This window comes from Mesocricetus auratus, unplaced genomic scaffold (assembly GCF_017639785.1).
Source record: "Mesocricetus auratus isolate SY011 unplaced genomic scaffold, BCM_Maur_2.0 Super-Scaffold_100008, whole genome shotgun sequence".
In the NCBI taxonomy this organism is placed as follows: Eukaryota; Metazoa; Chordata; class Mammalia; order Rodentia; family Cricetidae; genus Mesocricetus; species Mesocricetus auratus.
Genome location: NW_024429192.1, coordinates 85132606 through 85155829, shown reverse-complemented (window position 1 = coordinate 85155829; position 23224 = coordinate 85132606). Strand labels below are relative to the sequence as shown.

The 23224-nt window shown below is 44.7% G+C and overlaps 1 long non-coding RNA gene across 2 annotated transcripts; it reads left to right on the top strand.

Annotated features, from left to right (window-relative positions):
• Positions 1-2348: 2348 nt before the first annotated feature.
• On the top strand, positions 2349-15409 carry LOC121141825. Of its 2 annotated transcripts, XR_005878759.1 has the most exons (4): positions 2349-2459; positions 4739-4906; positions 8622-8780; positions 15163-15409. It is a non-coding gene; the product is annotated as an uncharacterized LOC121141825 (long non-coding RNA). The 2 variants fall into 2 exon arrangements; XR_005878760.1 differs by lacking the exon at positions 8622-8780.
• Positions 15410-23224: the final 7815 nt, after the last annotated feature.

The following is a 23224-nucleotide window of genomic DNA, read 5'->3' as shown; positions in this document are numbered from 1 at the left end:
AGATGATTCTGCTCTGGGTTGATGGAGTGTCCCGAATATGTCTAAGGTAGGTTGGGGTGAGTCAGGGTGTCTGTCAGATTACAGGGATTAAATGCATTTTTTTGATATTTTATTTTTTTGAGACAGAGTTTCTCTGTTTTGCTTTGGAGGCTAACCTGGAACTCGCTCTGTAGACCAGGCTGGCCTCGAACTCACAGAGATCCACCTACCTCTGCCGCCCGAGTACTGGGATTAAAGGCATGTGCCACAACGCCCGGTTGATTAAATGCATTTTTGACTGATAATATTTTTAGTTTATGATGAGTCTATTTGAACATAACTCTGACATGAGATGAGAATATATAAAAATCTGCAAATAAGAATATTTTTATAATTATATGACAATGAACAAGGTAGGCCTGTCATACATATGTATACATGTGTATACATAAACAGATGTGCAACGTGGGTTCAGTATAATAGTGTGGATGGGAGAACAAGCAAGGGTAAATGTCCATGATGAGGAAGGACTGGATGCGAGTGATGGACACTTGAGTTATAAGAGTCGTAATAAAGCTAATTTAGTTTTTCCCAGATTTTTTTTTTTTTTTTTTTTTGGTTTTTCGAGACAGGGTTTCTCTGTATTGTTTTGGAGGCTATCCCGGAATTAGCTCTGTAGACCAGGCTGGCCTCGAACTCACAGAGATCCACCTGTCTCTGCCTCCCGAGTGCTGGGATTAAAGGCGTGTGCCACCAACGCCCGGCTTTTTTCCCAGATTTTTGTTTGTTTGCTTGAGAGTTTCTCTCCATAAGCCCTGGCTGTCCTGAACTTGCTACACGTACCAGTTCTGGCCTGGAACTCACAGAGGTCAGCCTTCCTATCTCCTGTGTGCACCATCATGCCTGGCAGATAGTTTTCTAGCTCTAACTCAGTCATGAGTTTTTCAGTTTGTTGTTCTTTAAGTGCTACAGCTTCAAATGGCTACACTAGCCATATAGAGCTTCACTGAAATGGACAGATTGGGGGTCTGGACCATATTGCTGGTATTTTTTTTTAATTTATAAGTTCTTTATAGCAAAATTGTAATACGTGTGTAAAATATTTGAAATAAAAAAGTATAAAAAATGAGGCCAGGCAGTGGTGGCACACACCTTTAATCCCAGCACTCGGGAGGCAGAGGAAGATGGATCTCTGTGAGTTCGAGGCCAGCCTGATCTACAAGAGCTAGAGTTCCAGGACAGCCTCCAAAGCTACAGAGAAACCCTGACTCGAAAAACCAAAATAAATAAATAAATAAAATTGTTCTGTTTGGTAGAAAACATTCCTCTTTAAAGCTTGGGGAATTTGCATAAATGTCACTCCTCTTAAGTAAATCATTCCCGATGCCTTAGCACAAGCTCTAAGATAGTAGCTCTCATTCACAAACAAGAAACTCAAGCAAGCAGAATTTTACAGTTTGAAGCTTAACAAACCCCCAGATGAGATCATCACTCAGGTCCTCTGTGAGAACAGGTACACATTCTTAACCCCTGAGCCAACTTTCCAGCCCCAGAATCTATATTTAAAACAAACCATTGTGAAAGAAGAAGGTGGAATACTTGGGAAGAGTAGGGAAACATGGAGAAGGGGAAGGGATACATTAGGATGGGGGAGGGGAAGGATAACTCAGGGTGTGGTGTGAACCATCTGCATGGTAAGTGTCTATGAAAAGTGTCGGAATAAAGCGCGTCATTTTGACATTAACATAAACAAAAATTCTTGAATACCTGTCTTCCCGCAGTTGTCTAATTCAATAAAAAATAAAACCCTTTACTAATATCTATCATTTGCTGTGACATAAGAAACACATTAAAATCTTGCAAAGGGACCTGTGAGATGGTTGAGCAGATAAACGTACTTGCTGTTTTCTTGACTGAGCTTGATAACCCGAGTTCAGTCCCTGGTGTCCACCACATAGGTATCCTCTGACCTCCACACATGCAATGTGTCAGAAACGGACACACACAGAAACACACAGACATACAGACACACACACACAGAGCTTCCCATATCCCATAAGCACTTGTAAAATTCGAATTTTAAAACAAACCAACTGTCCTCTTTCCCCCATCCCGTCACAGTCCTGGAAATTCAAACAGATTTTAACAATTTCAAATCCACGTGGAGATATCATTTCTTTACTTGAATGAAACCTGGAATAACGATCTTGAAATCGTCAGTTGTTTTCCTTTGTGTTCCAGAGGTTTACCTGTGGACTCTGGAGTCAGACAATCTTTTCTAAAAGAGATAACAGCTCGTTGCCATGGGCAACCTGAATCCTTTCCATTACATCACAGATAAGAGCCACACGCCTGCCCTTCGAGGCTTTCTTTGCCTGGTCTGGTTTTCACCTTCCTCTCCAACTCCATCCCATCCTCCTTTGCCTCTGATTCCTCAAGCCCAGGGTCCACTGGCCTCCTTTGTTCTTTGGGACGCTCTGGTGAGTGGTGGGATAGGGGGTGGGGGTTGTTTGATCTTTGGTTCTGCCTGGGGGCCGTAGTTATTATCTCTGCCCAGGGAAATTCCCTTTCAGTTTCTATTGGTTTCATCTCCTCTTTCAGGATTTGGCTCAAACACCCCGAAACAACCCTCAGAGGGAAGGTCTGATAGGGAGACAATGGCAGGTTATGTAAACAGCCCTCTTGTCAGTCTCCTTAAGTAGTAAATAAACGTCTTGATTTAACTGTCTGGTGAAACAGCATTTCTGTGTATTCCTTGTTTATTCATCAGTTCTAGAGCTAGTTGGTCAAATACTCAACAAACATTTGTAACAATGAACAGATACCAAGTACTTACTGTGTGTCGGGAACTGGGCTTTGGGCTCCAGCCCCTTGTCTGCCTGTTCCAGGACCCTGGATCTACTTCGATAAGCTTGCCAATAACTTGAAAAGAAGCTGATGTCCCTATCTTCATTTTTAAGATGATGAAACGGAATCAAAGGGCCTTGTCCAAGGTCTCAGGATAACACATGAGAGTTGAGAGAGAAGGAAGTCAATCCCAGAATTCACTTTCTGCAGCACTGAAGGTACCCCAGTGCACTCTGTTTTGTTTTGTTTTTTTAATTCTATGCTGGCTTCACACTCATGACCCATGTGTTTCCTATAGGGTCCTTCCAAATGGAGTCACATTGGGATTCATACGATGTGACATTTGGGGGCAAATAAACATCCAGTCAATTGCATATGGTTACCCGCTTGAAGCCAGGAATCCAAGCCTTTTTTCTTTTCTTTTCTTTTTTTTTTTTTTTTTTTTTTTTTTTGGTTTTTCAAGACAGGGTTTCTCTGTATTGTTTTGGAGGCTAACCTGGAACTCGCTCTATAGACCAGGCTGGCCTCGAACTCACAGAGATCCGCCTGCCTCTGCCTCCCGAGTGCTGGGATTAAAGGCATGCACCACCAATGCCGGGTGGAATCCAGGCTTTAAAACTCCAATGTTAGTCAGTCAGACATTTGTCTTGGTTATGGTAAGAAGCAGGAGTGGGTACCCTGAAGACATGACACTGCTTCTGTGCACAAGACTGTAGTTAGCAAACAGTTCTGTGCTGCCAAGGCTGGCCTCAGTCTCCAGTGAGCAGAATCTGGGTGGGGAGGGCAAAGGTCTAGGACCATCTTGGGGCCAGGCCTCATGAGCTGTTTCTGCCCACTGGATGCTAGCAACATTGCACACCACCACCCCAGAGTCTAGACACTCCAAATGTCTCCTGGGCTGAAAACTACCTTCCCACCATTGTCTGCCCACCAGATGTATTCCACCCTTCACACAAGGTTTATATGTGTGTGTGTGTGTGTGTGTGTGTGTGTGTGTGTGTGCACCTGCATCAGCAGAGAGCCTGACTCACTCAAGGCTGAGTGGAAAAGTGATCTAATGCTTATGTGACAGGCTGATCATCAGGTTTCTGGCTTTGACAGACACATAGATCAGAAGTTTGGAAGGGGAAAGGACCAGGTGAAGATTGAACCTGAAGTTCAGTGGGCTACCTATAACATGCCTGGAAAGCCCCTATAACTAGATGTCACCTAGGTTGAGATACACAATCTGGGAGTTCAACCACAGTTGGCTATGGACAGAGTTGGAACTCACAGCCTCCTGGGTGCTGGTATTAAAGGCGTGTGCCGCCACCACCCAGTTAGCAATATGAATATAGTCACTGTTCACTATATGGCTAAGGTGGTTTTAAAATGAAAGGGGAAGAAAGAAGAGGAAGAGGAGGAAGAGAAGACAGAGGTCTTATGGAAGAGGTCACTTGACAAAATGAAAGTGAAGCAATTGCTGTCTAAATACAAATCTGCATATTTTCCTGTATAAGCCAGCCACAGTTTTCCAAGGAATCATGGTAGTGGGTTATTTTAATCAGAAGGGGGTAGTCCCTGATTACTTGTTCTGTGTAATGAATCTTAAAAGGCTATTGTGGGGTTGGAATTGAGAAGGACTGGGGCTCCTTGGAGTGCTATTTTCACTTTGAGAATCTTCTGCTGCCCACAGAAGTCCCAGCCTGGACTTTGATTCTACAGACATTATCTGCTAAGTAGTGATCTCACTCAGTAACCCTCCCTTACTAAGTCACACCCAGAGAGGCTCAGGGGCTTCCCACTACACAGGAGTGTGCACACGTGTGTGATGATGGACATGAGCTCTTACTCAAACAGTGGAATCCTGAATGCCTCCACCACAGGCTTACTGTGAAGACCCTCCAACAGCATCTGTGCTTTCCACTCTCAGGGCTGTGGCTGGGAGTTTCCCGAATGAGTAACAATTCCTCGGAAAGCCTCATATCTTGTGGAGGCTGCTCCCTGTGGCCTGTCCACACCCTCCCATGCCATCTCCAAGAGACCAGGAAGAGACGGCACTCACGCCTTTTCAATTTCACTTTGGAGCAATCTGACTGCGGTAAGAAGCAGAACTTCTACTTAGACTCGTTCGTTCGCTCAAAATTTATTAAAGAGCAATTTTAGGCAGATTATCAAGAGATAACTATTAAAATCATAATAGAGGGGCTGGAAAGATGGCTCAGCATTTAAGATCACTGGCTGCTCTTGCAAAGGATCTGGTTCAGTTACCAGCACCCGACATGGCAGCTCACAACTGTGTGTAACTCCAGTCCCTGGAATCCAATGCCTTCCCTCTTCTGAACTCCATGAGCACTTCATACACATGGTGTACAAACACACATGCAGGCAAAAACTCTCATGCACATAAAATGAAAGCAATAATCTTTTAAAAAATGATGATGAATTTAGTTTTGAGGTCAAGTTTCTTGAAATATAATTTTGTTTTGTTTTGAGACAGGGTCTGGGGCTCACTATGTAGACCAGCTGGCCTCAGACTCCCTGAGATCTGCCCGCCTCTGCCTCCCAAGTGCAATTTCAGCATTCTGAATATTTCCACCACATTTTCACATGGGTCTTTGTGTAGCAATATGCTTCTGATTTATAACAAACAATCAAACAAATTGTCTTCTAAAATGGGATCCTTTGGTCTTTTCTTTCTTTTTTTGGGGGGGGGGTTAGAGTCAGGGTTTCTCTGTGTAATAGCCCCAGCTGTCCTGGAACTTGCTTTGTAGACCAAGCTGGTCTAGAACTCACAGAGATCTGCCTGCCTTTTCCTCTGGAGGATTAAAGGTGTGTGTGTTACCACCTCCTGACTCCTTTGGCATTCTTAACAACAATACATATGCTTTCCAGTTGTCCTGTGTCCTGGGTGGTCAGACAAAGCTTTTAAAACCTGTCTGTCATACTCCTTTCTTCTCCTTTAGAGGTACCAGGATGGAATCTGGAGCATCTCCCACACTAGGCAAGAGGTTAGAGCCTGGAGTTCTAGTCTCAGCCTCGAACACTGAGTCATCAGCAATGACTTAGCTGTCTTCACAATTCAGGCAATGGAACCCATGGCCCTGAGATGCTTGGCAAATACTCCACCACTAAGCTAATTTTCAGACCAACTAGTTCTATATAACTTGAAATATCTTAACATCTAGTCTGGGAACCAGAAACTTTAATTTTTGTTTACTTCCATGGTGTTCATTTTTCTCTGTAAGATAGTAATAGAAATGTACCTTAATGGTCTCATTAGGTTTTAAAAAATTATAGGAAGACAAAGTAAACACTCAGCAAAATAGAAGTAAACAGCCGGGCATTGGTGGCGCATGCCTTTAATCCCAGCACTCGGGAGGCAGAGGCAGGCGGATCTCTGTGAGTTCGAGGCCAGCCTGGTCTACAAAGTGAGTTCCAGGACAGCCTCCAAAGCCACAGAGAAACCCTGTCTCGAAAAACAAAAAACAAACAAACAAAAAAAAATAGAAGTAAACAGTTAACAGTTGTAAAGAGACCTTAGGATGGGCTCTCAAGTCGGGCGTGGTGGCACTTGCCTTTAATTCCAGCCCAGCTGTTACACAGAGAAATCCTGTCTTGGAAAACAAAAAAAAAAAACAACAACGACAAATAAACAAAAGCTCTGGAGGGAATGCTCAAATCCTTTCTCACTATGTCCCTTGCAAAGCATGTCCAGGTTTTTAGTGGTTTTCCCTCCCTCCTCAGTTAAGAGCCCACATGAACCAAACACAGTCATCAATACCTGTGTGGCTATGTACAGTAACTGCTCTCATTTGGGGCTTCTCTGGTGGGTCCATCAGGGAACCACTTATACTAGGCAACATTCAGTGGTGCTACCAAGTCTGAGCCAATTAGCTTCACCAAGGTCTCTGTTCACTTGTTTCAGGGATGTATAAACCTACAGACCTCCGGTCCATACTGGACCATTACATGTTAGTCAATCACTCTACCACCAACTGGGCTATCTCCCCTGGTCCTAAGAGAATCTACACAGTTTCAGTGTCCATTTTAACCTAATAGGTTCAAACATTGAGAGCCCATTCACACAGTGTGACACTGAGCTTCTCTTTCCTCTGGTCCCTCTCCTCTCATCAGATATGTCATTTTTAACATTTATTTATCTATTGTGAGAGGACCATGCATATCACTCTGTGTGTGTGTGTGTGTGTGTGTGTGTGTGTGTGTGTGTAAACAATCTGCAGGAGTCAGTCCTCCCTTTCCACCACAAGGATGCCAAGGAATGGTCATTCATATTGCTGGACTTTAAAGCGAGTGTCTTTACGCACGGTCATCTCGCATGCCCCAAAGGGTTCTATCTTAATCCCTCCTGATCTGAGGACTCAGAGCTGATGAAACACAGAGCTGCTCTAGATCACCCAAAATGGACGCTGGATGAAAGCCCTCACTTTTAACACAGGCTGTGGCCACGCTCACTTCTTGACAATGTCACGGGTGCCTTGCACTAGACTCCCTGCAAGTTACAATCTGTGTGGCTGGATACTTAGCTCTTCCCACTCTGCCCTTTCATTATCAACCCTGGAAGAAGCAAAGGGACACAAATGTCCTCATTATAGAGTCAGCCAGTGCTCCGATGTGGTCTATAATGAGCTACGTGGACGATCTTAACTTGTGTCACTTCCCAATCAGACCAGGTCGTTCACAGCATCTCTGCTCTGCAGTGAGCAAGTGTACACTGAGAACCTACCATGTTCCCAGTATGCTATGTACTCGGCCACAGATGAGCCACATTGGAACCACTTGCCTAGGAGAGCAAGTATCGACTGTACAAATCATGGGAAGGACAGTGCCACAAATTGAGACGTCCCATAGGAGTCCATCAGTGTTGGAATCAGAATACATGGACCCTGTCATCCAGCCAATCACTAACGCACTTACTTGTGCCCTCATCTAACCCAGATGTACCCACTTGACACACAAGAGAGGCATGAGAAAGAATTCAGAAAAGGAGATACACTGTGTCCGCAAGTCCCTCAGAATGCCGGGTCTGAGATCCAAATGGTACATAGATATTAGGCTGACATGAATTATATTTAGAAACTAACTGTCTCATACAATTCCCACCACCCCTGGCTTTAGCTTCCTCTGTGTACCCCCAAAACGTTACACAAACGTCTTAGTCAATTTTCTATTGCTGTGCTACGACACCACGATCAAGGCAACTTATTGAAGAAAGAGTTTATTGGGGGCTTATAGTTTCAGAGGGTCAGAGTCCATGACTGTCATGGTGGGGAGCACGGCAGTGGGCAGGCAGGCGTGGAGCTGAAGTGGTAGCTGAGAGTTTACACCTCGATCCACAAGCATAAGATGGGAGAGCTAACTTGGGGAATAGCCAGGGTGTCTGAGACCTTAAAGCCCACCCCAGTGACACACCTCCTCCAACCGGGTCACATACCCTTACTTCTTCCCCACACACAGTCCCACCACCTGGAGACCAAGCATTTGAATGTATGAGTCTCTGGTGACCGTTCAAACCACCACAGTGAATTATTTGCCAGAAGGCAAACGTGACTAAATTGAACGATGCAGAGAGGACAGCTGGCGTTGGTGTGGCAGCCATGTGATCTGTGCAGAGCTAGGGCAATGTAGAGGTCTGGCTGCCTCACAGAAGGTGGAGGCTGCTTTGGGAATCAACTCCAGGTGAGAGAAAAGGAAGGTCACCCAGGGAACCCCTAGAGTGTGTATCTTGAACATTTTATTGTAGTCACAGTACATTTGTGCTTCTCAAGTTTGAATAGCTGTGATCTCCTTTACAGGAGATCAAGATGGGTTTCGTGTCACTGGCTATGACTCCAAGAGCAAACCTTAAGGAAAAAGTTGTATTTTCAGGAAATCCTCAGCCTTCCAGTCCAGAAAAACACACCGCCCCTCCTTGCCTGTGCAACAGGCTACTCTTGCAGAGCCCAGAAAACAAGGTACCTACCCAGAGTGTGACAAGTACCAATCTCTTGTTTATTGGTATGCTATTCAGTACGGAGGTCAGGTATGTAGCCCAGGTTAGCCTGCAGCTTCCTGCCTTGGAAGTGCAGTACAGGTTTGTGCCACAACGCCCTGCTTTGCCAATCATTGTAAAGGGCTCAGTTTGAACCGTGCATGCGTGTGCGTGCCTTTGTGCATGTGTGTTCTTTGCGCTGGAAGGAGCCCCTGAGTGAACGGCCCCCAGGGAAGAGATGGCCTCTCTCAGCTTCCAGGGCTAGTGTGTGAACTCTTCCCGGCCCTGTTGTTTACTTCTCCAAAGTTTTTTGTTCTGCTGGGGGAAGCTGCGCCTGCGGCTCCTCAGATGTTATTTGTCTTTTCCTGCGAGGGACTTGTGACAGTCCAGGGTGTTGTGTATCCTGTGTGATTGTTTATCGCCCAGCCCATGCCCTGGCCGGAGCAGCCTCTGGGTCGGCACTTCACGTCCCGAACGCGACGAGTACGTGAGCACCGAGGGCAGGGAGGTGACACTCTGGCCAAGGCCCTGACCTCTGGCGCCCAGGTGGGCTGATGCCAGTGTGCGCTCGCTCTCCCACCAGGTCCATCACCTCCCAGGGCCTCCGGCACCGGGTACCCCTCTGGGCACGCATGGAACACTGGCGCTCAAGCACCTGTGTCTGGGCTGGGTGCAGGACCGTGCTGACTGCGAGGCTGCAGGAGTTCAGCGCCAACCCGCATCGAGCAGCTGACTTGTTGGCTGGCTCCACATGTAGTTCAGTGACCTGGGGATTGTTTGTTTTTCTTTCTTTTTCCTTTCCATTTCTATGCTTTTCTTTGCTCGTTTTCCCGTCTGTTCCCACCTTTGAGAGCCCACCAAAGGAGCACCAGCCTACAGAAAGGGATGCATTGTGCCTTGACCAGCCTAAGCACCCTTGCACACACATAAGCTTGTGCACATGTACAGACGTACACATGCACATACATACACCTATAAAGATACAACACACGGGCTCATTACTCACACACACATGCCTATAGAGACATCACACACAGGTTTATATACACTCTTACACAGACACACATCACACACATTCCCACACACAGACTAATGGATACTCTTCCACACAAACACACACTCCCCCACACAGATTGATGCACACACTCCTGCACAGATACATATCACTTCACACACTCCGAACCCTCAACACACACACACACACACACACACACACACACACACACACACACACACACACACACACACACCTAGTCCTGCAGGGAAGGATCAAACGCTCTCGGTGGCCCCAGGTCTATTTTCTCAGGCGCCCTTCCCCATCACACATTGTTAGTCGGACAATGGGCTCCTGTGTCAGTCTTATTGGCACCAGTTTTGTACGATGCAGGAAACAGCATTTCCTCTCGGCGCTGGAAAATTCACTTGGATGGTGCTTTTCCCTTTTTATTGAGAATGCTCACACACCCCGGGAAACGCGAGCTCCTGGAGAGGGGAAGGAGCAGCAGAGGTAGACATCCCGAGGGCTCCAGCCGCGTCCCGGCCCCTTCCCGCTCAGCGCGCCGCTGGCCTCTGCCAGAAGAGGAAGCCGGGCCTGAAACAATGAGATGGGCCGGGTGTCTTAGCCGTGACCCTCCCACTGGGGCCATCGGAGACAGCCGTGCCAAGCTCCCCTGCCCCGGGCGGCCAGGGCAGAAGCGAGCTCAGCGGGAGGGGCTCCCCACTACCCGGAGACACCACCTCTAGGTATGGCAGTCTGTGCCAAGTAGCCCTGCCAAGGCCTTTGGAGGAACTTCCCAGGTGGTCCCTAGATTTACTAAACTGCTAGTTAGCATTCCCTAGTCCTAGGACTGGGAGTGTGCTTAGCCTGGGGAAGGTATTCAATCCCCAGCATCAACACTGGAAAGAAAGAAACTTATCCCACTTAGAATTTCTATTTTGACATTCATTCCACCTTGCCCTCAATTATATAGTAGTGTCTTAGAATAGTATTCAATTGGAAAATCGGAGGGGGTGATGGTACACAGTAGGTGATCTATCGCTAAAAAGGCACACTAAATGCAGGAACACTCTTGCCTGTTCTGGCTACGCCTGCTGCACCCGCACCATCTCTGTCTACAGTTACAACACTGACACTCAAACGTTGAACCTAAATGGGATGTATGTGTATGTATGACATTCATGCCTCATTTGATGCACTGTCTACACAATGTACATCTTCCTTCTACAGTAAGTTTCACTGTTTATGAATGCTGGAACTCCTGGCTGTTCTTGAGATGGAGAGAGAGAGAGAGAGAGAGAGAGAGAGAGAGAGAGAGGGAGGGAGGGAGGGAGGGAGGGAGGGAGGGAGGGAGGGAGGGAGGGAGGGAGGGAGGGAGGGAGGGAGGGAGGGAGGGAGGGAGGGAGGGAGAGGGAGGGAGGGAGGGAGGGAGGGAGAGAGACAGAGACAGAGACAGAGAGGATTATATTTGAAATTTATTATGACCCCCTTCTCATTTGTCTTCTGTTGGAAATGAAGCTTTTAAATTTATTTATTCATGTATTTGCAGTAGGGGTATGGGAGTCTCTTCTCACCTTCCTCCATGTGGGCCCTGGGAATTGAACTCAGGCCTTCAAGTCTAACAGCCAGCCCCTTTACAAGCTAAGCTATCTCACCCACCCAGAAATTCAGCCTTTTGAACATGTTATGTCCCATCTCATTTTTAGACTACTGATCTTCTTTCTTTATATTTTTTTCTTTCTTTATGATTCAGGCAATGAAACTCCAGGTCTCTCACTTGCTGGGCAATTGCTGTACTACTGAGCTACATGCTTAACCCAATCCTACAGTTTAGACTCTATCTCTCACCTAAATGATATAAGATCAACTGGAGAAGCTTGGCAAGCCCTGAGGCCTCTCCTAGCTAAGTGAGACTAAGCTTCAAGTTTAAACCTTCCTTTTTTTATTCTGACTATACCAAGTGGGAACCCTTTTCTCCCCAGCTGTGAGTAGTCTGTAAAACAATATGCAATGTTTGAATCCTCTGGGGAAACACTTAAAGAACCCTCTGTTGCCCTTCATAGCATATAAATTGTCCTCTAATTGCTTTGTTTTAGGTGTTTCTCTTACCATGAAGGTCTTCTATTGAAGCTCAGTGGAGCTAGACACAAAATCCTAAACTGCTCTCTGCTTCTTGAATGAATGTGTGAATGAATAAATGATTGTTTTTCATGGTATCTATAAGCCCAGGGAAAAGAAGATTGTAACTTGTGGTCTGTAGGAATACAACTGGGAAACTTTTAATATCAACAAAGGTGGACAGGGTGGACAGCCAGGGCTACACAGAGAAAGCCTGTCTTGAAAAACTGAAACAAACAAACAAAAACCACAAAGACCAAAGTTATGTCTCACCCCATGGGAACCAGAAGGAAGCGTGGCTTGGGGTAATAGAGTAGGGAGAAGCCTTTGGTAGAGTGCCCCTCTTTGAAGACCCTCCTCAGGCACTTTGGAAAAATTCTTGCTGCCCCTAAAAGTTAAGATCACACTAGCTTTAGACACTCTGTGCGACGACTCTGAGTTGAACCTGCTGTAGCATTTATGGTTTGTTAGTTCATTTTAAATATTTTTATATCTGAGTGTTTTCCTGCATGTTTGTCTGTGTACCACATGCATGTCTGGTGCCTGAGAAAGTCAGAAGAGGGCATCTGATTCATTGGAACTGTAGTTACAGTTATGAGCTGCTGTGTAGATGCTGGGAATCAAACCTGGGTATTCTCCAAGAAAAGCAAGCTCTCGGCGGGTGTTGGTGGTGCACGCCTTTAATTCCAGCAATCAGGAGGCAGAGGCAGGTGAATCTCTGTGAATTGGAGGCCAGCCTGGTCTACAGAGCCAGTTTCAGGACAACCTCTAAAACAATACAGAGAAACCCTGTCTCAAAAAAAATAGCAAGCTCTCTTAAATCACTGAGCCATCTCTACAGCCCCATGTTTATACTTTTATATATGATCCAACAAGAACATGATTAGCTGGAAATGGTGGCCCAAGCCTTTAATCCCAGAACTCAGGAGGCAGAGGTTGATCTCTGAGTTTGACGCTAGCCTGGTCTACAAAGTGAGTTCTGGGACAACCAGAGCTATTACACAGAGAAGCCCTGCTTAAACAACAACAATAACAAAAATGATTCTTAAAGGAACCCCTTATATCTAGGTGGGACAGAGATAAATATGAGTGAACTGGTGACAAAGAGAAAACAGTCCAGAGGTCAAAAGTCATCACTGAGCCGGTAGATTGAAACTCCAGTGCACAGTGCCATCACCGTTCTGTGGGTGTGTTCAAGGCATGTGGAAAAGTGTTGGCTCCTAGAGACATTTTCTATTTCAAGAGCCCATGTTCAGGAGAATTTTGCAAATAGCTGTCCCAGAAGAATGGAGCACACACAGTGCAGGCTACTGCAAGCCTGTGAAGTGAGGAGACATCCAAGAGTGAACAGTCACCATCGTCAGCCCTTAACTGTTTGCTCTAAACTAGGTATGAATTAACAGGGAAGGAAACTCAGCAAAGACCCTACTAAGAGCTGGGCAGGGGCAAAGAAGGTTGGAACCTGTCATGTTCTTCATCTGTACCTGGTAGCCCCAACTCCCAAGCCTTTACCTGTCCCTACACCCTGATGGCATTTCTACCCCACGTGATAGAGGCTTGAGGAAGACTGTGTCCCATGGTCTTCTCTCTCACAAGAAAGAATTGGCGGGGATTTAAATGGGCCACATCAGGGCCTGGGTGCTTCCCGAGGCATCACTGTTAACCTTCAGCTTGGGTTTCCTGCTGCAGAGAGGTGCTGGGTGGCTATTGGTGAATTATTTTCTTCTTGCCCTCTTGCAACCGTCAGCAAAGTTGTTCCTCGTCTCCAACCAGAAGTTAAGTCTGTAATGAACTAGATCAACTCCAGGACTTGGAAACCAAATGTCCTTGGAACTGGTTTTTTTTTCCGTTCCCTGCCTGCCGCCCCTCCCCCTCTCTATTCCTGGGTGGTGGATCTAGCTGATTTCCTGCCTACAGCTTGTCTCCTAAGACTGTTGCCAGGTCTCTGTTTCTAGAACCGATGCTTCAGCTGGGGCAGGGTTGCCAACTTAGTCACACACCTCTTGCTTAATACTGTCTTATGAAATCTGTCCACCCGGATCCTCACTGTCCTGTTCTGCCCACGTTGTCTGTCACAAATCCTTCAGTTCAGGTTCCTGTTCACATTGTTGATGGGTTTGCACCAATCTCCCATGGACGCCTCTGCAGCATGCGCACCCTCAACAGGGGCTTCCCCAGGCCCCAACAGGGCTCTGTAGCTGGAACTTCCTTCCTCATTTGTGGCATGCCCTCAGTCTCTGACTCGAAGGACGAGCTCAGAACCTATCTCTCAGACTCGAAGGATGGGCTCAGAACCTATCTGAGATGAGTCTAAATGAAAGTAAAGTTAAAGGATCATTTTTATGAACGCCTTAAAAATATTAATGTGAGCCGGGCAGTGATGGAGCATACCTTTAATCCCAGCACTCGGGAGGCAGAGGCAGGCTGACCTCTGTGAGTTCGAGACCAGCCTGGTCTACAAGAGCTAGTTCCAGGACAGCCTCCAAAGCCACAGAGAAACCCTGTCTCAAAAAAAAAAAAAAAACAAAAACAAAAACAAAAACAAAAAACCAAACCAAACCAAAACAACAAACTAATGTGAGTCACATGACATGAAAGACCAGCAAAATGTGTAATGACCTTGCAGGTTCTCATTACTTGGTTTCTTTCTGTTTATTCTGCTCACAATTTAAGGGACGCACTATAACCAGGTGAGTTACTGTAGCACCTTCGATTGAAATGTTCAACTGCTTTATTTTTATTAATTTATTTTTGCAATGCTCGAGACCAAATCCAGGGTTTTGTGTATGCTAGCTTGGCTATCGCTGAGCTATCCATCTTAGATTTTTATTTTATTCTTAAAAGTGTATTTCTTATCACTGTGTGTATATGAGGTGTCATGACACACATGCGGAAGCCAGAGGACAGCTTTATGGGGCTGGGGCACAGTTCTTTCTTTTCACCTTGATGTGTAGGCCTTATCTGTTAAGCCATCACACCAGCCTCGCCTTAGAGTTTTAAATGGCTAAATTCTTCCTAAGACTTGGTAAGTCCCAGAGAAGTTCACCTATAAGTGGATAAATTATACATATGAAACAGGAGACTGTTTTGTAGGGTTTTGTCTTGGGGTTTTGCTTTTTAAGATGGGATCTTAATATGTAGATGAGGCTAGCCTAGAACTAACTCTTCATCCTCCTGCCTCAGCCTCCAGCGTGCTGGGATTACAATAGTACCTCACTGGTCCCTGATCAAAATGAAATTGTTAATACAGGAACTCTCCAGGAAACGGCAAGATGGCTCAATGACAAAAGTTGAACAAACCGCAAGAGTCTGGAGATTTGAGCTCAATCCCCTGAAGCCATGTAAATGGAGGAGAAAACTGACTCTCCAGCATTGTCCTGACCGCCATACACGCACTGTGGCACATGTAATAATAATAATAAGTCTAAATAAATGAAATAGAACCTTAAACTCAAATATTGAAGAACAATACATTGACCTGTTTGCAAAACTTAAAATAGTATGTTTTCATTTTTTTCTCTCTTTTTTAAACTGTGTGTATATGTATCTGGCATGTACATGTGTGAGCAGGGCTATGATTTAATTATGGAAAGCACCCAGAGATGATGCAGAATGCAGATCTGCATCTGGAGTCTAGCTTGGTACCTTCAGAACCCTGAGTTCCATCCACAGCACTGGGGATGGATTTGCAGCTGGAGTCTAGCCTTGTACCTGCAGAACCCTGGGTTCCATCCACAGCACTGGGGATGGGGGTGGGGGATAGAATACACTAAACACAGTTAAAAAAAAAAAACAAAAAAACCCCACCAGATTTAAAAAGAGCAGATTACACACAATTCAGGAGCGGCATGGAAAGATACCTGGAATCCCAGAACTCAGGAAGCTGAGGCAGGAGGATCACAAGTTTGAGGCAGGTCAGGGTTTTTGCCATGAACCTCCAGCAGTTCCCTAAATATATACTCAAAGTGGGAATACCTTTCCAACTTCCCCAAGCCTTTCTGTTTTCTCTCTGCACCTGCCTCTCCTACATCCTCTTCCTCGTGTTAAGTCTTGGTCCATAACAAGCTCCCGAGGCTGCCTACCTCTGGGGATGGAACCTTTCCTCCCCCAAACACACTGGACCGGGGATTTAGCTCGGTGAAAGAATCATTCTTAGGATGTGGGAGGCTGTGAGCTCACTCCCCAGCACAGCAAACAAACATAAAGCCACCTTCCTTCTCCCTGTCTCTCTCTTCCTTCTTTGCTCCCCTCCCTTCTTAGTCACAATATACTGGGTGGCTAAAACAACAAAGTTCTTTGCCCACAGTTCTAGAAGCTGCAAGTTCAAGGTCAGGGTGAAGGCCTGGTCAGGTTCAGGTAGGGCACACATTCTGGCTTCTTCTAACGTTGCTAATCCTGTTGATTAGGGCTTCACCCTTGTGACCTAATTATCTTCCGAATGTTACATTTCTAAATACTGTCACACTCAGATTAGTGTGGCAGTATTTAGTGTGACACGGCATTTGAGGGTCACACAAGTGTTTAGTCCGCTGCACATCCTGAGGATGAAATGGCACTCACAGGCCTCTGCAGGGGTACACAGTTCTTCTCTTGCCACTCAGAAGATGCCACACTTTGGCTACTGTGCTAGTTTGCTTTCTGTTGCTGTGAGAAACACCATGACCAAAAGCAGCTTGGGAAGGAGAGGGTTTGTTTTATCTAACATTTCCCCGTCATAGTCCATCATCAGTGGATGTCAGGGCAGGAACCTGGAGGCAGGACTAAAACAGAGGGCATAAAGGAACACTGCTTTCTAGCTTGCTCTCCATGGCTTGCTCAGTCTGTCTTCTTATACAACCCGGAATCACACATGGAAAATTGTCTCCTAGTATATACACGGGACCTAAGACTGGAAACTTCTGAAGATTGGTGACAAAACCCCGAACTATACCATTCCTTCCCCATTTTTTTTTGTCATCTGTCTTCTGGCATTTTATTTTTTAGATAGAATCTGACTATGCATCTCAGGCTAGCCTCAGCTCATAATTCCCTTGCCTTGTCTTACCAAGTGTGTAAAGGGCAGCTTTTCCTTGCCAGCCGCTTTGGTTTATCCCCCGCCAGCCGCCTGGGCTCTGCCGCGTTGTAGTCCCCAAATAACACACAAGACGCTGTATTAATTATGAAGCTGTTGGCCTTGCTTCTTTCTTACTGGCTAGCTCTGACTTAAGTAATTACCCCATAATTGTTAATCTAAGTATGTCTCTTACCGGAGAAGTTTCCGGGCTTCCTACCCCATGGTGTTACATCTCGACTCTCTCTTGTGTTTCTCCTTCCCAGAGTTCTCCTGGACTCCTAGTCCCACCTATCTAGATTCCCTATTGGCCAGACAGTGCTTTATTGACAAATGCACAGGACTTCCCCAACACAAGTGCTAGGATTACAGGTGTGTGCTACCCTGCCTGACTCTCTGTCACCTTAAACAACAAATCTGTCCTGATTGTTTTGGTCTGTGGTTGGCAAGAACCATTCAGAGCTATCGTGAAGGATCCAAGGCCCACCCTACCTAAGGAACTGAAACTTCTTTTAAGTTCTCTGCCTCTGTAGATGAAGACATAAAAGCAAACAGAGGAATGGATTATAGGAATGGAAGATAAGAGGAAAATCCCAAGAAGTTTGTCAAGGGGGCTAAGATGCCCTGGAAATGACACTTAATGAAGGTGTGTCACTAAGTTCCTGAAAAGTTCACAGAGTCAACAGCAAAAAGTGACCTCAGCAGCAAGAAGTGACATTCAAATTTGGAATATGCAACGCCCCCCCCATACCAGCCAAATCTCCTATTGTGAAATAAGCACATACTTTACAATATCAAGTATGCCACCAACACACTGATTTTATTTGTCAGTTAGGAACAGAAAGAAAAAGGGCTGGAAGAAGATTCCTACAATATGTGAGAAGGTGACTGCCACTAATGTCACAGGGTTTGGTGAAATTAGTTTGAAAGGGATGACGAATCCTGATTACTTGAGAGTTTCAATATGTGCAGCCTGCAAATGAGGGAAGCTTGTCTGTGATGGATGGTGCACTCCTAATGGCTGGGGGCGGGGGATGGAACTTTGAGGCTACAATCTTCCTCTTTTCAGCTGCATTGGCTGTCCTGTGTCTGGCAGGTTTTTGTTTTTTAAACAGATAATGAAAATCTGTAACATTTTAATCTTTCGACAGAAATATTGAATTGAGCTTCTTTGATAAAGACTGGGAAGTAATGAAGAAAATTAGGCCTTTGATTGTTGTGGATCCTTAGAAAAAGGTAGGGGACCAGTGAGATGCCTCAATAGATAAAGCTGCTTGCTGCTGGACAATGCCATCCTAATGAGCAGAATCCCACCCCAGGCACCCACATAAAAGTAGGAGAGAATTATCTGCATAGAGCTGTCCTACACCCACATGCCATGCTAGCTGCTCTCCCCCCACACATCATGTACACATATAGTACATAACTTAATGACTTTCCTTTTATGTGCATTGGTGTTTTGCCTGCATGTTTGTTCATGCAAGGGTATCAGATACCATGGAACTGGAATTACAGATAATTGTGAGCTGAGTCATCCCTCCAGCCCATATTAATAACTTTTTAAAATAGAGTAGTAAATCAAGATTATAATGTTGTCTCACAATAGTTAATCAAGAAACTGAAGGTCAGGAGCTGGAGAGATGGCTCAGCAGTTAAGAACACTGACTGCTCTTCCAGAGGACCTGGGTTCAATTCCCAGTACCCGCATGGCAGCTCACAGCTGTCTGTAACTTCCGTTCCAGGGAACCGACACCCTCACTCAGGCATGCAGGCAAAACACCAATGCACATAAAATAAAAATTAAAAAGAAGGGGAGAAAAGAGAACATTTAAAAAAGAGAGAGAAACTGAAAGTCAAATTCTTTTAAAAACTAGATTTAAAAACTTTAGTAGACTTCCCCTCTTTTTCCCTTCCCCCCACTCCTCTCCCTCCCCTTACTCCTCTTCTTCCTCCTCATTATTTGGGCACTACTAGGGACTAAACCTCAGACATGCTAGGCAAGTGTTCTACCACTGAGCCAAATCTCTTCACTTGTATTTGAAACAAGGTCTTGCTAAGTTGCCTGGGCTGTACTTGAACTCACTTTGTAGCCTTTGCAAGCCTTGAATTTACAGTTCTTCTACCCCAGCCTCCCACAGACATGCATCCCAGGCTCTACCTGACTTTGCTTTCTGGAGACACGTTTAGGTTGGTAGTGAAATTAGGAAAACACAGAGTCCCACAGGCATTGCTTCTCAGTTTTGTTTTGTTTTTTTTTTTTAGACTAAGATCAGGAGAAGGGTAACTTCATGTTCCTTCCCCATGTGCAAGCAGCACCCCTGTCACACCCACCACCAACATCCCACATTTGGCCAATAGGGAAGCAAGATAGGTGGGACTAGGAGTCGAGGAGGATTCTGGGAAACAGAGGCACAGTCAGTCACAATGTAGGAGGCTGGAGAAGAGGTCCAGACACTTTTCTCCGGTAAGAGAAGACCACGTGGAAATATTTAGATTAGCAGTTATGGGTTAATAAATCAGAGCTAGCCAGTAAGAAAACAAGCAAACAGTTAACAGCTTCATAATTAATATAGTGTTTCATGTGTTATTTGGGGTCTGAGACAGCTCAGGACCCAGGCGGCTGGCTGGGAGACTACACTGTTACATATAGTGTCAGCAGTGAGATCATGAATTTTCATGTAGAATGACAAAAGCTTAAAAGGGACTTTAGAAACAAAAGAACAGAGAGAAGCACAGCTTCTTGGTAGCAGCATTTTTCTCAGGTGGGCTCTGTCTTGCTAGACACAAGCAGACTCACGTGGCTCCCTTAAGGGAGTCTTGCTGACAATGTATAAGCGGCGAAAAACTGCAAAGCTCTTTTAAGAAGCCCTGCTAACAATTGAATGGTGTGTACAAGCAGCTGGCAGTGGCAGTGACCACATCTCCAAACAGTCATAGACTAAGGCAGTGAGCACAGCTCCCAATGTTGGCGGCAAACTTGCGCCTGTCATGTTGGGAAGCCAGTGGCTGTTTCCACTTTAACTTTAGCAATGTTGTTTAGCAGATAAAAGACACGTGACCAGAAAAACATAAAGATTTACAATAAAGTCATATTCAGATGAAGTAAAGCCTCTAAAAGGTTTATAGTGTGTTAAAAAATGTACGTAGGCTTAGGAGATAAAAAGAAACAGGATAGTGGGAAAAAAAAACATAAAGAGAGTAGCTGGGTATGATGGCACATGCCTTTAATCCCAACATTCTGGAGGCAGAGGCAGGTAGATCTCTGTGATTTCAAGGCCAGCCAAAGTACACAGAGAAAACCTGTCTCAAAAAAGTAAAAAATAAAATTAAAAGATATAGCGTAATAAAAAAAGCCACGTAAAGATGGGAAATACACAGAGATTCTGGATACTATATGTTATTGTGTTTTTCAGTTGTTCAATTGCTTAGGAAGGAACAACTGCTGAAATATACTTGATTATAAATGCTGCTGAATTAATCCAACTTATATCTTTTGAAAATGCCTTGACTTAAAAATTTAAGTACAAGGATATGTTACTTTGGAAAAGAGATTTTATTTGTATTTCCATAGAAAATGAAAGGCTGTGGATTCCTTCTAGGCTTCTATGAAGACCCCCCTGAAGCAATGTTCCAGGCAGTCCAGCATCTGAAACAGCTGGGATGATGCAGACTACAAAAACAAGGACCTGGCCAAGTTTCTGTGTTTTGTCGTGATCCCCATGGTATGGACATTGCCCCCAACCAGCAGGAAGCAGTTTGGAATGAACAACGTCCACAATCCCAAAAATTGTTTAAATGTTTTAATTTTACAGTGTTGTTTACAAATGGTAATGGTCACAGTCAATCTCTTTCTAAAGGGAAAAAAGGGAATATGATATAGAAATGAATACTTTGTATTGTATGGATTTTCATTTATTGACATAAATTTAAGGTCAATTTTGTGATATGTATATTATGCTTATACTGATCTTTTAAAATGTAATGCATAATTAAATACAGATTATAGATAGCTACTTATAATAGCCAGAACTTATAGTTAGGTAAGTTAGGTTTTCTAGATATACAGAGATGCATTTAAGATAGATATTTTTCAAACCTTTCAAAGACCTACAGAATATATGGCATTTAAATGGTTTATGGTTTTTCATGATAGTGAGACACAACTGCTCCTGACAGACCAATTATATCTTGGAGGAAGATAGGCATCAAAAAAACTCATTATGGAGTTTGCTTTCAACATGGCAAGATTAGTCATTTGGGCAAAAACTGCTCTTGCCTAGACTGTTTGACTGTTGCTGTATAAACTGGACATGCAGGACCCACAGGAGAGTGACTGCTGAACTTGACAGTCCTACAGGGTTCCTGCTTCATGGAAGAGTTTGCCAGACATTCTGCAGGACACAGAAAAATGACTGACAAACTGCCAATGCAGGCAGACAGTTTAAAATTTCCTGCTTTGCTGAGAAGTCTGCCAGACACACTGTGGCCTATGGACTGAAGATGGATGCGCCAATGTTACAGAGAACTTCAGGTGACTGTCCAGGTAGCGAGGTGTCTCTGTTAATTTTAGAGTTTATATATTATCCTTCTGTGGTCTTTGAAGGAGTTGAAGATAGCTAGTTATAATTGTAGTTTTCCTTAGTTATGATAAAAGATAAGTTACATATAAGACTTTAGACTCACACAGATAGGATAGATGATAAAATACTTTCTTTAAATCTTACTAAATGTTAATGGACTAAATATTGTAACTATAGTTCTTACTTGATAACTGTTCTGTTATATATAATTTGACTATGTTAAAGCTTTTTTTTTATTTTTTTGGTTTTTTGAGACAGGGTTTCTCTGTATTGTTTTGGAGTCTGTCCTGGAACTCGCTCGGTAGACCAGGCTTGGTCTCGAACTCACAGAGATCCACCTGCCTCTGCCTCCCAGAGTGCTGGAATTAAGGGCGCCACCATCACCCAGCTGACTATGTTAAAGTTAAAACCTTTCTTTTTATTTAGACAGAAAAGAGGAGATGATGGGGGAAGTCCTTTGTGTATATGTTGTCTTATTGGTTGATTAAATAAAGCACTGTTGGTCAATAGGGAAGCAAGATAGGTGGGACAAGGAGTCAAGGAGGATTCTGGGAAACAGAAGGCACAGTCATGATGTAGGACGCAGGAGAAGAGGTCCAGGCCCTTTTCTCCAGTAAGAGAAAACCAAATGAAATACTCAGATTAGCAGTTATGGGTTAATAATTAAGTCAGAGCTAGCCAATAAGAAACCAAGCAAACAGTCAACAACTTCATAATTAATATAGTGTTTCGTGTGTTATTTGGGGCCTGAGATAGCTTGGGACCCAGGCAGCTGGCAGGGAGACTACACGTTACACCATATCAGGCTGGAACATTTGTCACATCATTCAAATGTCATGGAGGGTGCACAGTTGACATAAAGGTTTGCTCCTGATTTACACCACCCAGTTAAGCCACTACCAACCTGAAACTGCCCCCCAAAACAAAGTCGGGTGTTGCAGGTGGTGGTGCAGGTCTATGATCCCAGTACTTGATTTGGGGCCTGAGATAGCTTGGGACCCAGGCAGCTGGCAGGGAGACTACACGTTACACCATATCAGGCTGGAACATTTGTCACATCATTCAAATGTCATGGAGGGTGCACAGTTGACATAAAGGTTTGCTCCTGATTTACACCACCCAGTTAAGCCACTACCAACCTGAAACTGCCCCCCAAAACAAAGTCGGGTGTTGCAGGTGGTGGTGCAGGTCTATGATCCCAGTACTTGGGAGGCTGAAATAGAAGCATTGTAAATTCAAGGCCTATGTAGGTTACAGAGTGAGTTCAAGGCCATCCCAGGCAATTTAGCAAGACTCTATTTCAAAATAAAAGTAAGGATTTTCTTTGACAAAATCCCATAAACTGGGTGACTTTAAACCACACAAATGTGCCTGTGACATCTAGGAGGTCCAAGATGAAGGTGCCTACAGATTTAAGACTTTCTGTAAGTTGTTGAAATACGCAGAGTCCCCTTTTGTCAGGACCCAATCCCCCCAAACAGAAGGGTCCAAGAGTCCTTACCGTCATTGGAACTCCTAGCAGCACAGAACACTTTAATCTGCCAGTATGGAAAAAATACACTCAGTAATGAGAGTGCCACAGTCCCGCCGAAACCTGGGTTCAGGTCCTAAGCTGGGAAGGGGCCTCAGTGTGACCACCAGATGAGTTTTGCACAAGTGACCAGCCCTCAAGCTTCTTTATT